Source organism: Apteryx rowi, unplaced genomic scaffold (genome assembly GCF_003343035.1).
Source record: "Apteryx rowi isolate R43461 unplaced genomic scaffold, aptRow1 scaffold_191, whole genome shotgun sequence".
Lineage (NCBI taxonomy): Eukaryota > Metazoa > Chordata > Aves > Apterygiformes > Apterygidae > Apteryx > Apteryx rowi.
This window is the reverse complement of record NW_020448208.1, coordinates 128,636-140,992: the sequence shown is the minus strand read 5'-3', so window position 1 is coordinate 140,992 and position 12,357 is coordinate 128,636.

Sequence of the window (12,357 nt, the reverse complement as noted above, 5' to 3'; positions counted from 1 at the left end):
GCGATAGACCATTTCAATCATAAGCAGAAAGCAATAAACAGACTTCAGGATTTGGATAGAGAGGAAAAGACCAAAAGGAAAATAAAAAAGCTTTAGTATAATTGAAAACAGGTTTATTGCTTTCTTTTCCTTGAAACAAGATTATTACACTTCAGAAATAACACTTTCAGACCCATTTCTCATGGTATTTTTCAGTCTCCAGATGAGTAAATATGCCTCAACTTCAAGGTAAAGACTTGGAGGCATTATATATCCCATTCTACAGGAGACGGAAATTAATTCTTCTTGTTGTCTGGTTCCTGAAGCTCAGGTGAGTTATACGGGATGCAGATCAGTTTTCCCAATTAAAACTTGATGCCCAACTCTGATTTCTAAAAGCTTCTCAGTCCCTCAAAGGTTGAGCTCAAAAGACCTCATCTAGTAAAGCTTGGCTTTAAAAAATATGAGTGGTTCCACTGACTTCAGCAGAACTCCCATATGCTCAACATTAATTGGTGATTTCTGTGATTTGCTGGATTAAAGCCTTCATGTGCTTACCATGCTACAGACTTTGGTGCTGCTACATGTTCCTGAAAATTAGGAATCACTCTCTTTTCAAGTGGAGATGTGGGTGAATCAGTATCTAGCCAGACCTGTAATGGAGGAACACAATGTTTTCAAGGTCAGTGGTGCTACGTGGATTTATCAGACTTTTCTGACTGTAGGTTGTCTGCGCATGCACACCAATGAACTTTACAACTTTAAAGCTTTACAACTTTACAAATAACTTTTAGCTCCAAATAATACAGCGCTCTTACAAAAAAAAAAAAAAAAGAAAAAAAGAAAGATCCCTGGGTCCTGGAGCATTTGTTTAAGCCAGCAAAGCCAGTGGGGTACAAGAACCCATCATTACCTGTCATCCGCTGTCAGCAGGAGCGGAAAGCCCTGCTATATGGCCATTCCTGCCTGGACCTCTATCCCAGCCTTAACTGTCCTCCTTCCTCTGCTAAGATGATCTGGCCTGCTGGTCCCTAGGAGGAGTTGGGGTTGATGAAAAGATCCTATATGCCATTGAAGGTTGGGGAAGATGGGAAAAGCAACTCTTTTCTCCATCCCCAGCTCCCTGAACATGTCAAACTCCTTTCAACCTCTCTCCACCACTAGAGTCCCCCTGAAAYGCCTTGCAAGGCCTTGCAAACATGAGCCTTCCCCTTCCCTGAAATCTCACTGACCCATCTTTGCCCTGGGCAACACCTCCCAAAGCCCACCGTCTCTCTCCCAGGTCTCCCACCCCCCCTTCCCAGTCCTCCCAGACCTCTCTGTTTCATTTCATCACTGGCACCAAATTGCATTTTTCCTACCCTGTGGCTGGTTTGGGCAGAATCTGGTATTTGTGCTGCTTGAGAAAAAATGCTGTGCAAATATTTCAATWTTGCTGGTTTGCAATCTAACCAGTTCTGCTTTGAGGTTAGGGCTTGGAATAAAAATCTCACAGTGCTCAGTATGGTCCTCAGTAAAAGCCAATTTCTGCTCCTGACTGGAAAGTGAAAATTCAGTATAGCCTCCATGTGAACCTATAAATCACCACAGGCTTAGAGAGGAGGTTTAGAGACCATTCAATCCACCTGGTTGCTAAGATAGATAAATGTGTAATTTTACAACATTTCCAAGCAAGATGAGGTTCCTCTGTTTTGCCCACAAGTGTCTTACACAGCTTCAGCAGTAACACAAAGTCCCGAACTGGTGAAAGCTGTTGCTGAAGGAATGGCCTTATGCCAGTTTGTACCATCTGAGACTAGCTCTGTCCAGTATATATATTAGTAATTATAGTGCAGGGTGCATTGTACATCTGACAAGCTGAGCTGTGGCATAATCAATAAACTTAATTATCTATCACAGCCTGCCCACGTAGTACACAATTTTAATTCAATTATAACTTCCAAAAAATGATRCATAGCAGAGCAGATATATTTATCACTGAGGTCTAAATCAGCTGTGCGTGTCAAGGCTGACACTTAAAAATGAAGACGTTTATAGTTTCTGGAGCCCAAAGAAACCCACATAAAAAAGCACATTCTTTTCTTCTCAAAATAACTAAAAATGATCTGTCACTGATGGAGGATTTTCTGTTCAGAAAATGAGTCCAGAACGACAGTAAGTAGCACATTGCCTCCCTAGAGCCTTGACAGTATAAAAATGGACTCTCCCTCATACGCACGGTGATGGGGAGAATTGCAGGATTGTCTCTAATAAAGTGGCCGACAGAAAAGTCCAGCCTCTGGGATGCAGCAAGTGAGGAAGCGATGATCTAAGCCTCCCTGCCCAGCAGGGCCAGAAACAGCCCACAGCCTGCCTAGCACAATATTAAAAAATATAAACCCTAATCACAATTAGCCCAAGTCCAAAAACTTTGCGCATGTGTCCTCATCTGAGAATTTCTGTTTTTCATCTTTAGGGTTCTCTTTCATCTATACACCTGCCCCTGGAGGTAGGCAAGCTTCAAAAGCTGTCCCAGCTTTTAATGTTCATGTAGCCTTTCCCAGGAGGTATGATTTAGGCAGTCCCTACCCTTTTCTCTCCCTGGCTGTTTCTCACCATCATCAGGAACAGCTTTTCACATGTTCTGCATGACCTGGGATGTGGGCATGGGTAGGGGGATTTGGGTGCTCTTGCTCTAAATATGTCTTTCGTATGACAAAAACAGGGATGTTATACCCTAAGGAATTAAAAATGACTAGCCGGCAAGGAGCATAATGCTAATAGCAGAAAAATTAATCAGCCACAACAGCCAGGGGATTCACTGCAGAACTCAAAACCAAGGGGGTGTCCTGGTCACTAAGTCGAGTCCTTTGCAATTGTAGGCACCATGTCCTATAATCATATTCACAAATGTATTCATGGCCTGTTCATAGCCTTTTGTTCTTGTGCAAGTGCTGTCCTTCAGCATAACAGCTGTTTTCCTTCCCTGGTGTCTCCCCCCGCAATATGTTTATAGGCAGCAATCAGATCCTTTGTTTTGCTAGCTTTAACAAGGCGAGCTCCTCCTCTTTCTTGTAAGTGAGCTGCCCGTTCCCCATAGCACGTCCTTGTGTCTGTTCCAGCTGATTTTATCTTTCACAGACGTGGAGACCAGGTTGGTACAGGCAGATGAGGTCTTACTAGTGCCTTCTGCACTAGCATGGATCTTTCCCTTTCTCTTGTGGAAAATACYTGGACTCTGAACTGCTGAATTTCACAACTGCACTAGGCTGACTACAATTACCATTAAGGCATGACTGACAGAAATCAGCTCATGCCATATCTCTGGACACTTCCCACTCCAAGCCCCTCCCAAGGTCCTTCCAGAGGTTGTTTGAGATGCAGTCTTGCAACACTGGGCCAATACCCAAATTAAACAATGTCGCGTTGCTTCCCTCTTCACCCTTAGTCCAGGTAATGTCTATTTTAAAATCCATTTGGGCTCCCTGGTCTGGACTTACCCTAGGATTGCAACTGGCTCTTAGCTGCTGGCCCTGGTTTGTGCACGTCTCTCTTGTACTGGTGATTGCAATATTGGATCCACCAGAGCCTGCAGCCATCCCGGAAGCAGAAGAAGTGCCTTTTCTGCATCGGACAAGTATATCTCATTTTTTCCTGTTTGCACTCTCTCCTGACCTCAGCTGTGGCAGGTGGGAACCACAGTAACCCCTGCATCCACTTCAGCTGGAGTCCTTTGGATAGAGCTTCTGAGAAACTCAGTCCAAAGTGCCAGGAGCTGGGACAGCCAGAGGCCCCTGAATAAATGAAGCTGAGAGAGGATCATTCCCTAAAATCTCCTGACTCTTTCACACAGAGATGCCGAACACCTGGCCAGTTGGCTCACTGTGTTAAGGTTTATGTGTCTTAATAAACTGGCCTCTTCTTCACTAGGGAAAAAAAACTGTACTCTTACTTTGTATCAGCTGAGGTTGTAGATGTCAAGACAGAATTAAAACAAGCCACTAGGGCAAGATAAAAATTTCCTTTTTCCCAGTTCTGTTAATTCTGACATGTAAACAGGCATGAAAGCTACGGATTGTCTTAACTTCACTAGGGGGTTACTTCAGCAGTACTACCCATATTGCCTTATGTCAGGGAACAGTATATACCTTTCTCTTCTTTGCAAATCCTTTGCTTCTGCAGGATCTAAGCTGTCATTAAAAAAAGCCACTTTGCAGTCTTCCTGATTACATATTAACCCCCAAATGTGAACAGAGCGTAACTGATGCTGTGCAGGCTTCCTGCTGCTCCTGGCAGCCTGAAACAATGGCTCTGAGATGTGTGACGTTTGCTGCCCTTGTTAATGGAACAGCAGCATTAACACTAATAGTGATAACCCCAAGCTTGCCAGCATTAGCAATTTCATTTTATCAGGAGGGGTGTAAGTAGAAGAGGAGTTGGAGGCCTACAGTGGCTAGGGAAGGAGTAAGGAGTTGTCACAAGGAAGGCAATGCAAAGGGAAGAAAGACAGAGTGATGCGAAGACAAGGAGATGTGAGAGAAGCAGTGAGAGGAATAGAAGGGAAAGAAACGAAGGACAGAAATGGCCATGCTTGTATCAGAACACCAGCTCTTCATTACATGAGACCTGAATATGACTTAACTACCTTTGTTACTAGGTGCAAAAGGCCAAATCACTGATTTCCAGCTCAGCCAGCGATGCAAAAGGGCAGGCATGCATCAAAAAGGCTGATGACAGTGGGTCCTACACCAGTTGCCCACCTGTGCCATGCCCCCACCTGGCAGGGCTGTCAAGGGGAATGAAAGCAGGGGCTGGTGTCTCAGAGCTCTGCTTTGCCACCTCTTCTCTTGCCTGGCTCCACAAGGGGCTCTCCATCCAGAGGAGCCAGGCCAATTCTCCCCAGGTGTGTCATGGTGCTGCTGTCCGAATCAGGGGGCTGAGCCAGCTCCCAGATCATGCCAGCTCCCCAGGACCTGCTCACACACAGCCACTGGAGAAGATCTAGAGCTGAAGGTCCGTTGTTACACGGTTGTCTTGTTATTCTACCCACCAGATAGTTTTACCCCTTGTTCTCCGTTCCTTTGACACCAGTGGGAACATGGTTGCACATCCAAGGTCAAGATGCAGTCTGATATTTATGAAATACCCAACAGACATCATTTGGACCCTCTGAAACTTCATCTGGTGCCTGAATCTGCTGGTTCAAGCTCAGGGTCTTCTCCATTGTTTGTTAGACCAATATGCTCTGTGCAGACTAAGATCTGGAGATAGTCATGGTCCTTTTCAGCTACTCTATAATCTAACCCTCTATAATCCCTAAAAAGAAGTAAAGACAGAGCAGACAAGGAAATCCAGAGAAAGCTTCTAGATTGCCATTTCTTTCATTTATTTGTCTTTCATCTGTGGCAGGTAGCAATGAAGGAGATGAAATATTAGGGGAAGATCTCATTGGCGACCGATGAAGTGAGGGAAAGCAATCCTTTCCTGTGTCCTTTGACCAGCAGAAAGAGGGTAAGAGAAGGAGGTAGATCAAGGTGAAGGTCTAGGAAATGCATTTCGTCAGTAAGATTTTGGATGGCAGGTTAAATGGTAGAGAAGCTGGAGAATATGAGACAGTGGTATGGAGCCTGGGACAGCTAGTCTGAGATGGTATGGAGTCTGAGGTGGTTGGACATGTTTCTTAGCTGGCTTTGGACCCAAAGATTCAAAATCTGACCAGTTGCAGCAAAATAAATAGGTTGGATGTTTGATGGGGAGAGAAGAGTCAGATCTACCCACAGGTAACTAGTCTGGTAGCTAGTCAAACTGTTGGGAGACATTAGCCAGGTTTAAGGAAATAATGCAAGAGAGACTTGCAAATAAAACCAACCTGACACTTTTGCTTTCAGATGCAAGGGTATATTTACAGTGATTACGGTGGATGAGCAATGAATGTTCAGGTTTTTTTATATTTTCTCTCCTAACATCTATTCTGATTTGCAAATGATAGGCCAGCACTCTACTGATTACAGGATTATGTGACTAACTTCCAGCAGAAAAGGAGAAATCTACTTTTTTTTTTTCTTTCTGCTTGAGATGGAAGCAAAGYCATCAACACTGAAGATCTGGCATCAGGACTCTAGTTTATTTTCAGCTGAATATTGAGAATTCTGGGCAAACTCAGCACAGTCCATCACATTCAGCTCCTTTGCATGTGAGACTTAGCAAGACTCAAAGCACTGATGGAATAGAGGACAATGCTGGAATTATTAATGTCAGCAGTATTATGTAGTGCTGGYACCTACCTTCTGGGAATAGTAGGAAACATTGCTGACAGGCAGTACAGTTTTATTTATTTTTCACTGCTCAGTCTGTTTCCATATTGCATGAATTCCACCTGTTAGGGCTGAGATGCAAGGCAGGATGATCCAGGGAGTGATGGGGGAGGAATTTGCCTGTGTGTAGATATCCTGCATAAGGCATGTGCCTCACTGTGATGTCCTGTGTGAGTCCTGATCCCATGCATGACAAGCATCTGCTGGGTGATTCAATATGTCTGCATCCTGCCTCAGAAGGACATGCACAATTCTGGAAATCCCCTGGAGGTCTTGAAGTTAGTCTTGCCCTTGTCTCTGACCCTGCATGGTCATTACCCAGTCACCTATATTTCATTTTACTTCTCCATAAAATTACTCTTAATAACATTTTAAGCATCACAGCTGTGTTTTGGGTCTAAGCTCAATGATATTGGGAATATACATTGTGGTCATATGATAGTAACAACTGCTGTCTGTGCCATGGGTCTAGGTACTGCAGTTAGGATTGGACACAGGACCAGAGCATGGGGCTTTTAGACAGGTAACACATACAGTGCCACAGTCCTGAGGGTGAAGGAACTGGGGACACGTATGACTCTCAAAGTGGGAACATATGAAAGGGGCTGTGGGGGCAGAGCAGAAGGGGGAGCTACCAGCCTTCCTAGCCCTTCTGATAAATCCGTGCCAAATATTCAACTTCTTCATGAGCCCAACACAGTGATCAGGGTATGTGCAGTTCCTGGAGAACTAAATGTTCCAGGTAAGTACTATTATTAGGTGTCCCGCAAGTAAAGTAGCAGAACAAGCAAGCACCCAGCTTTGTAACCTATGGATGCTGAATTTGAAAAGACAGGGAGGACAGAAAGGCAGACCTCTCAGGAAATGAAAGGGTCTGAGAAAAGAAGATGCTCTTTCTGCAGACACAGAAGCTGTGCTAACAAAGACATGCATATGGAGTGGGCAGAGACGCAGGGTAACAGCACAGTTTGAGCTCTGCTGCAAACCACATTTAGTGGTCTAACTTTTAGGTCTGCAAAGAGCAGCCCACAGAGGTAGTAGCAAAGACTACCAATGAAAGAGAAATTCCCTGGGATGCAGTAGAGCTGGCTTGCACTTGGAAAGAGGCAGCTGGATGCGGAAAGAGTCATACCTGGAGAATCAGAAATGGTGCATGGACTGCAGTGAACAGGGAATTATTATTATGTTTCTCATAACACCAGAYTGGAGTTTCCCCTGAAGCAAGAAGTAGTGGATCTAATGCCTGCACAAGCCTGTGCTTTTTCACCCGGTGCTCCGCTAGCTGTGGAACTCTTTGCCACAGGAAACAGTGGAGGTCAAGAGCATTAATGGGTTCAAAACCAGATTAGACAAATTCATAAATGAGAGCTCCACCAGTGGCTATTAAACATGATGATCCAGGTATGATCTGCTCTGTAAGTCCTTGAAGCACAAAACTCYGGAGGCTGGAAAGCTCTGTTAATGGAATGATCCCTCATTATATGCCCTATGCTGAATCGCATTTAGTAGGACAAGCCATGGTCTTTGTTCTGGGAGCATGTCAGTGCGAGAAAGGGTGAGAGGACAAGGTGGAGAGTGATATTGCCAGGCCAGCGTGCACCACTGCTCCTGTGCACCCTAAGGCAGCTCCTCTGCTGCTCTAAACTACATCAGAGGATGTCACAGCTAATCCAGGGCCCTCTTCTCTGATACTGCTCATCTGCCCTGAGTTTGCATTTGTCACAGCTGAGAATCTGGCCTCTGGTAGGAGGATTTGGGGTAAGATCAAGGGAAGTTGCTTTGGTGCCTGGAAGAGAACTTAGGCAAAATAAAACCAAGTAAAGGATCCAGACATCCCCTGTCCTAGGTCTGCCCTTCCCCAAAGGGGTGAGCTTCACTCTGCCCCTACATTTGGCCCTGAATGTTCCCTAGATATCCCCTAGGATATCACTGACCTAGTCTCTTGAGCTAAATGGCTGGAAAGTTGGCTCCGCATAAGCTGTGGTGTAATCCAGGGTTACAATTTGGCCYCAGAGAAGCACAGTCTGGTGGGTATGCTGCAAATGGAGATAGTTGGGTAGTTTCCCCGGAGCCCAGCAGGACCCAGAGAAATTAAAGAAGTGATGCCCTCCCCCCAGCAAGCCTCCTATGGCGGCATACAACTGCTGCCACCGGCTCAGCTGCTGCCCAGACAGTAGGCAGCGAAGTCTGCAGGCGTGGGGGAAGGGGAGGGGAAGGTCTCGCTGCTCCCGGCGCCCCACACGTCCCAGGAGCATGCATTCGAAACCAGGATGGGGAGGGAGAGGTGCAAGGCTCGCCTGCCCTGGCTGAAAGCTCTGCCAGCCTCCCAACCAGCTGCCAGAGGCTCACCGTCTCCCCAAGCTGGGCATAATTCTGCTCACACTGAGTAACCCTGTCCATTTGTAGCAACGAAGAGCTAAGCCACAGGCCCGCCCTCCAGATGCCTGGTGCTGTATGAGCACAGAACCGAAACAGAGTCACTGCGACAGAGCGCAGACATCTCCGTCTCCTTCATGCTCTCAGGATGTTTCCCAGGGGGCTGACTTTGCCTAATGGCAGAGAACAATAATTACTACTGCTTAATCAGGACTGTTCCAGGATAAATTCTATTTAATGAGGATCCATTTTGCATGTACCAGGTAATTAAAGGACGCTTAAACAGGAAAAAGAGGTGTGGGATTCTGAACATTGGTCTCTGGAGGAATGTTGCAAAAGAAAGACAAAGTGTATATTTTGCTGAGTGTTCCATCAGACAGAAGGATAAAATATGAGTCCCTGTGCAACTCATGCCACTCCACCTTCCCTGAGATGGTGCTCTTTGTGTACATATACATGTGGGCAGTCACATCAGCCAGCTAAACCTAGGGTCTGTAGGAGCCCTACACATTTCACTTAGCGTGGAGTGGCAAAAGCCAGAGCAATGACCAGAAAAACATGCACCCACCATTTGGATATGCCAGGGATCGCTGCGCAAATCAGAGAGGGGATGAAATAACTGTGAATTGAGGGATTATCTCACTATACAAGACAAGTGAAGAAAAAAAGAAAAGCCATTTCCAGTTTCATAATTCTTAGTATTGAATTCACTATTGTGCCTTTCTATGCCACCCTTCCTTGTTCTTGCCTTTTCTTCTTCTCCACAGTATAGCATGTTTTAGCAGGCAAGGAATGGTCTGACTTTGGAGGAGGAAGAGACGCTCACTTTGGGACAGGCCTCCAAGACTGGTGTGCACAGCATGGCAACTCCAATATAAAAATGCCCTGCTCTGCTGAAGCCAGTAACAGTAGCTAGTGACAGAGGAAGAGAAAATTTTCAAGGAAGGTAGTGGCTTAAAAAAATACATAAATAAAAATTACAAGTTCAGATTTCACTCACCCTTGGAGTCCTCCCCTCCTCTCCTGACACTGTCCTCCTGAGCTTTGTCCAGAAGCAACATTTTAATACCACAGAAATAGACAGGTGGGAATGAGGAATGGCTCAAATAATTTTAATTCCACTCAGCCTACACTCCTCAGCAATTCAAGAGGCTTTCACCCACCAGCAGTAAATATCTTTGGAGGGCAGTTCATACCAGTTTATCTCAGGTATTTGTACCTCAGGGAGATGATCGAGACATTTGGAAGTGACTGTTGTTCTCTGTTAACACTACAAGGGAACCAGAATGACCATTTAGATTAGACACCCAGAGGGAGATTCATCTCACATAACTTTAAAAGCCTATATCATAATGATCACAGTCTAGACTCTCTTTATAGTCAGTGGASAGAAAGCCACTTCTAGATGTGATTCACTGGATCTCTTTTGGACATATTTTTTAGGATAAGATGTCCTTACGCATCAGAAATCCCTGTTTCCCTTCATTGCCTATAAAGGAATCAATATGACTAGCTCAAATGTTGACGTGTGCATTGTAGGAATCTAAATTTGGGCAGATGAATCCCATTTCCAACTTTCAGATGGCTGAAGTTAGGTACATTAATTCCACTGTGGATATGTGCTAAGTATTTGAATAGATGCTATTTTTTAATTCTTCTCTCCTTGCAAGACAACATCAGTAGGGTTATCTGTGGGAAGAGGAAACAGTGTGTGTCATTAAAATCAGAAGATATCTAAATTTCATACTTGTTTCTGGCACAGATTACCATTTCAGCTACAGCAGATTCTTAATCTGTCTGCTTTTTAAGTTTTACCATTATTTGATTTTCAGATGTTAGCGTACATTTTAATTCTTGAATGTGTAGCCAATGCTTTTTGGCACTTCACTGTTTGGTTTTCTTCTCATAACATTTTCATGTGTCTATATAATTTTGTGTCCAGATTCATTAAGTTTTGAGTGTTTTGGTTTTTTTCACTGTCTTCTGAGAAATGATATGCATTTCTTTCATAAATCTTAACTCTCAAGTCTGAAGAACTGCACCAGTCTTTAATGTCAGAACAGTACTTCTCCTCATTTGTTAGTTGTGAGAAAAGTATTTCTTATTTTCTCTCCCTTCTAATTTTATTTTTATTGATTCTTAAGTTCTTTGCTGATGTGGAGGGGGAGTATGTTCTGTTCCGGAAGAAGACTTGGGAACATACGCTTTCTAGAGAAAAGGCTTTTATAATCTCTTGTGTGTGTCATTATGCTATTGGGTAGTTTGACACCTATTTCTGCTTGTCTCACAGTTTCTTCTGGGAAAAGTTCTTCCACTTTGGAAACCTGGGAGAGAACCACTCAGGACAGCTACAGCTTTCAAAGATACAAACACTCACCCTTTATCCCATATTGCAAAAATGTTACAGGGGATTTCTTCTTAGTGCTAAATGTTGATTAAAAATTTGATGGATGAGGCTTAAAATCCACCAGAAATGATCCTTTTGTGGGGAGGGATGTCACCATATCCAGATTATTCTGCCTAAGAGTCTATAAATTTTCGATGGGGGCAAACATCCTTCCAAGCACCAGCAGTAAGTTCACCACCTCTGAACAAAGGAGCGAGGAAGCACTGACAGCTTCCCTGAGGAGTTCACAACTCGTAGTACCAGCAAAAGTGTGGAGGTGCCTGCAGTGAGATGGTGAGGAGCAGAGAGGGAGGGAATTAGGAAATCTTGCCAAGGTCACAGCTGAAAGGCTTGAGAGCATTTGAAGAGGTCGTGACAGTCTTTGAAATGAATAGGAATATTTTTCTAAAGAATGCACAAGAAAGAGCCACAAACATGGAGAAAGTGTAGAACATGCACCCACAAATACTAAATTTAAAAGATGTGCTTAGCAGGGAACACATGCATAGCATATGGATGCAGCTGACGGAAGAGCTGTTGGACTCCATTCAAGATACCACTCACATAGCAGATGAACCGTCATAAATTTAAGCTACACATGTCATATCCTTAACACTAAGGTTCCCTTTAGTCATGTGTGAATGCAGTTCAGTTGTTGGATTCTGGCTTGCTATGTAACTTAGTCATTCCCTGAGTGCATAAGTGTGGTGGGCAGGACACACAACGTAGAGAGATACTCAGCTGTTTGTTACCTTTCATGAGTTACTAGTCTGTGGACTTTTTCTAGCCCCTACTTTGGCATTTTTTAGTCCACACATTTGCTGTCTAAAGGGTGTTGCAGTCTGTCCTTCAATTTTTCAGCTGTTCACTGACTGACAGGCCATCTTCTTTAAGATGTACAAGATACATTTGTAACACAAGATGTTAAAATGTATCATTTGCTTTGATATATTTTCTTATATTAAGTTAAGCTCCTTAAGCCTATTAAAAGCCTTCCAAGACTATAGCATTGCCAAGCTTTCTATACACACACACACACAGTCCAAGACAATAATTCTGAACAGGAAGACAAATAATAAAAGCTATTCTGGTTCTCTCCAATTAGGATGCTTGTAACGAAGTCTCTCTCCTCTGGCCAAATTTTTATATTACTGAGCCAATCCACGTCTCTGATGGATATATAAGAATGCCAGCTTATTATTCATTGGCAATTACTTTCAAAGTTTTTTAATGTAAAAGCTATAATATACTGACACAACTGGTAGAACAGGTGAACATTTACTGAGCAAAAAAATCAAATATTCTTTCATTTCTATGCAGCTT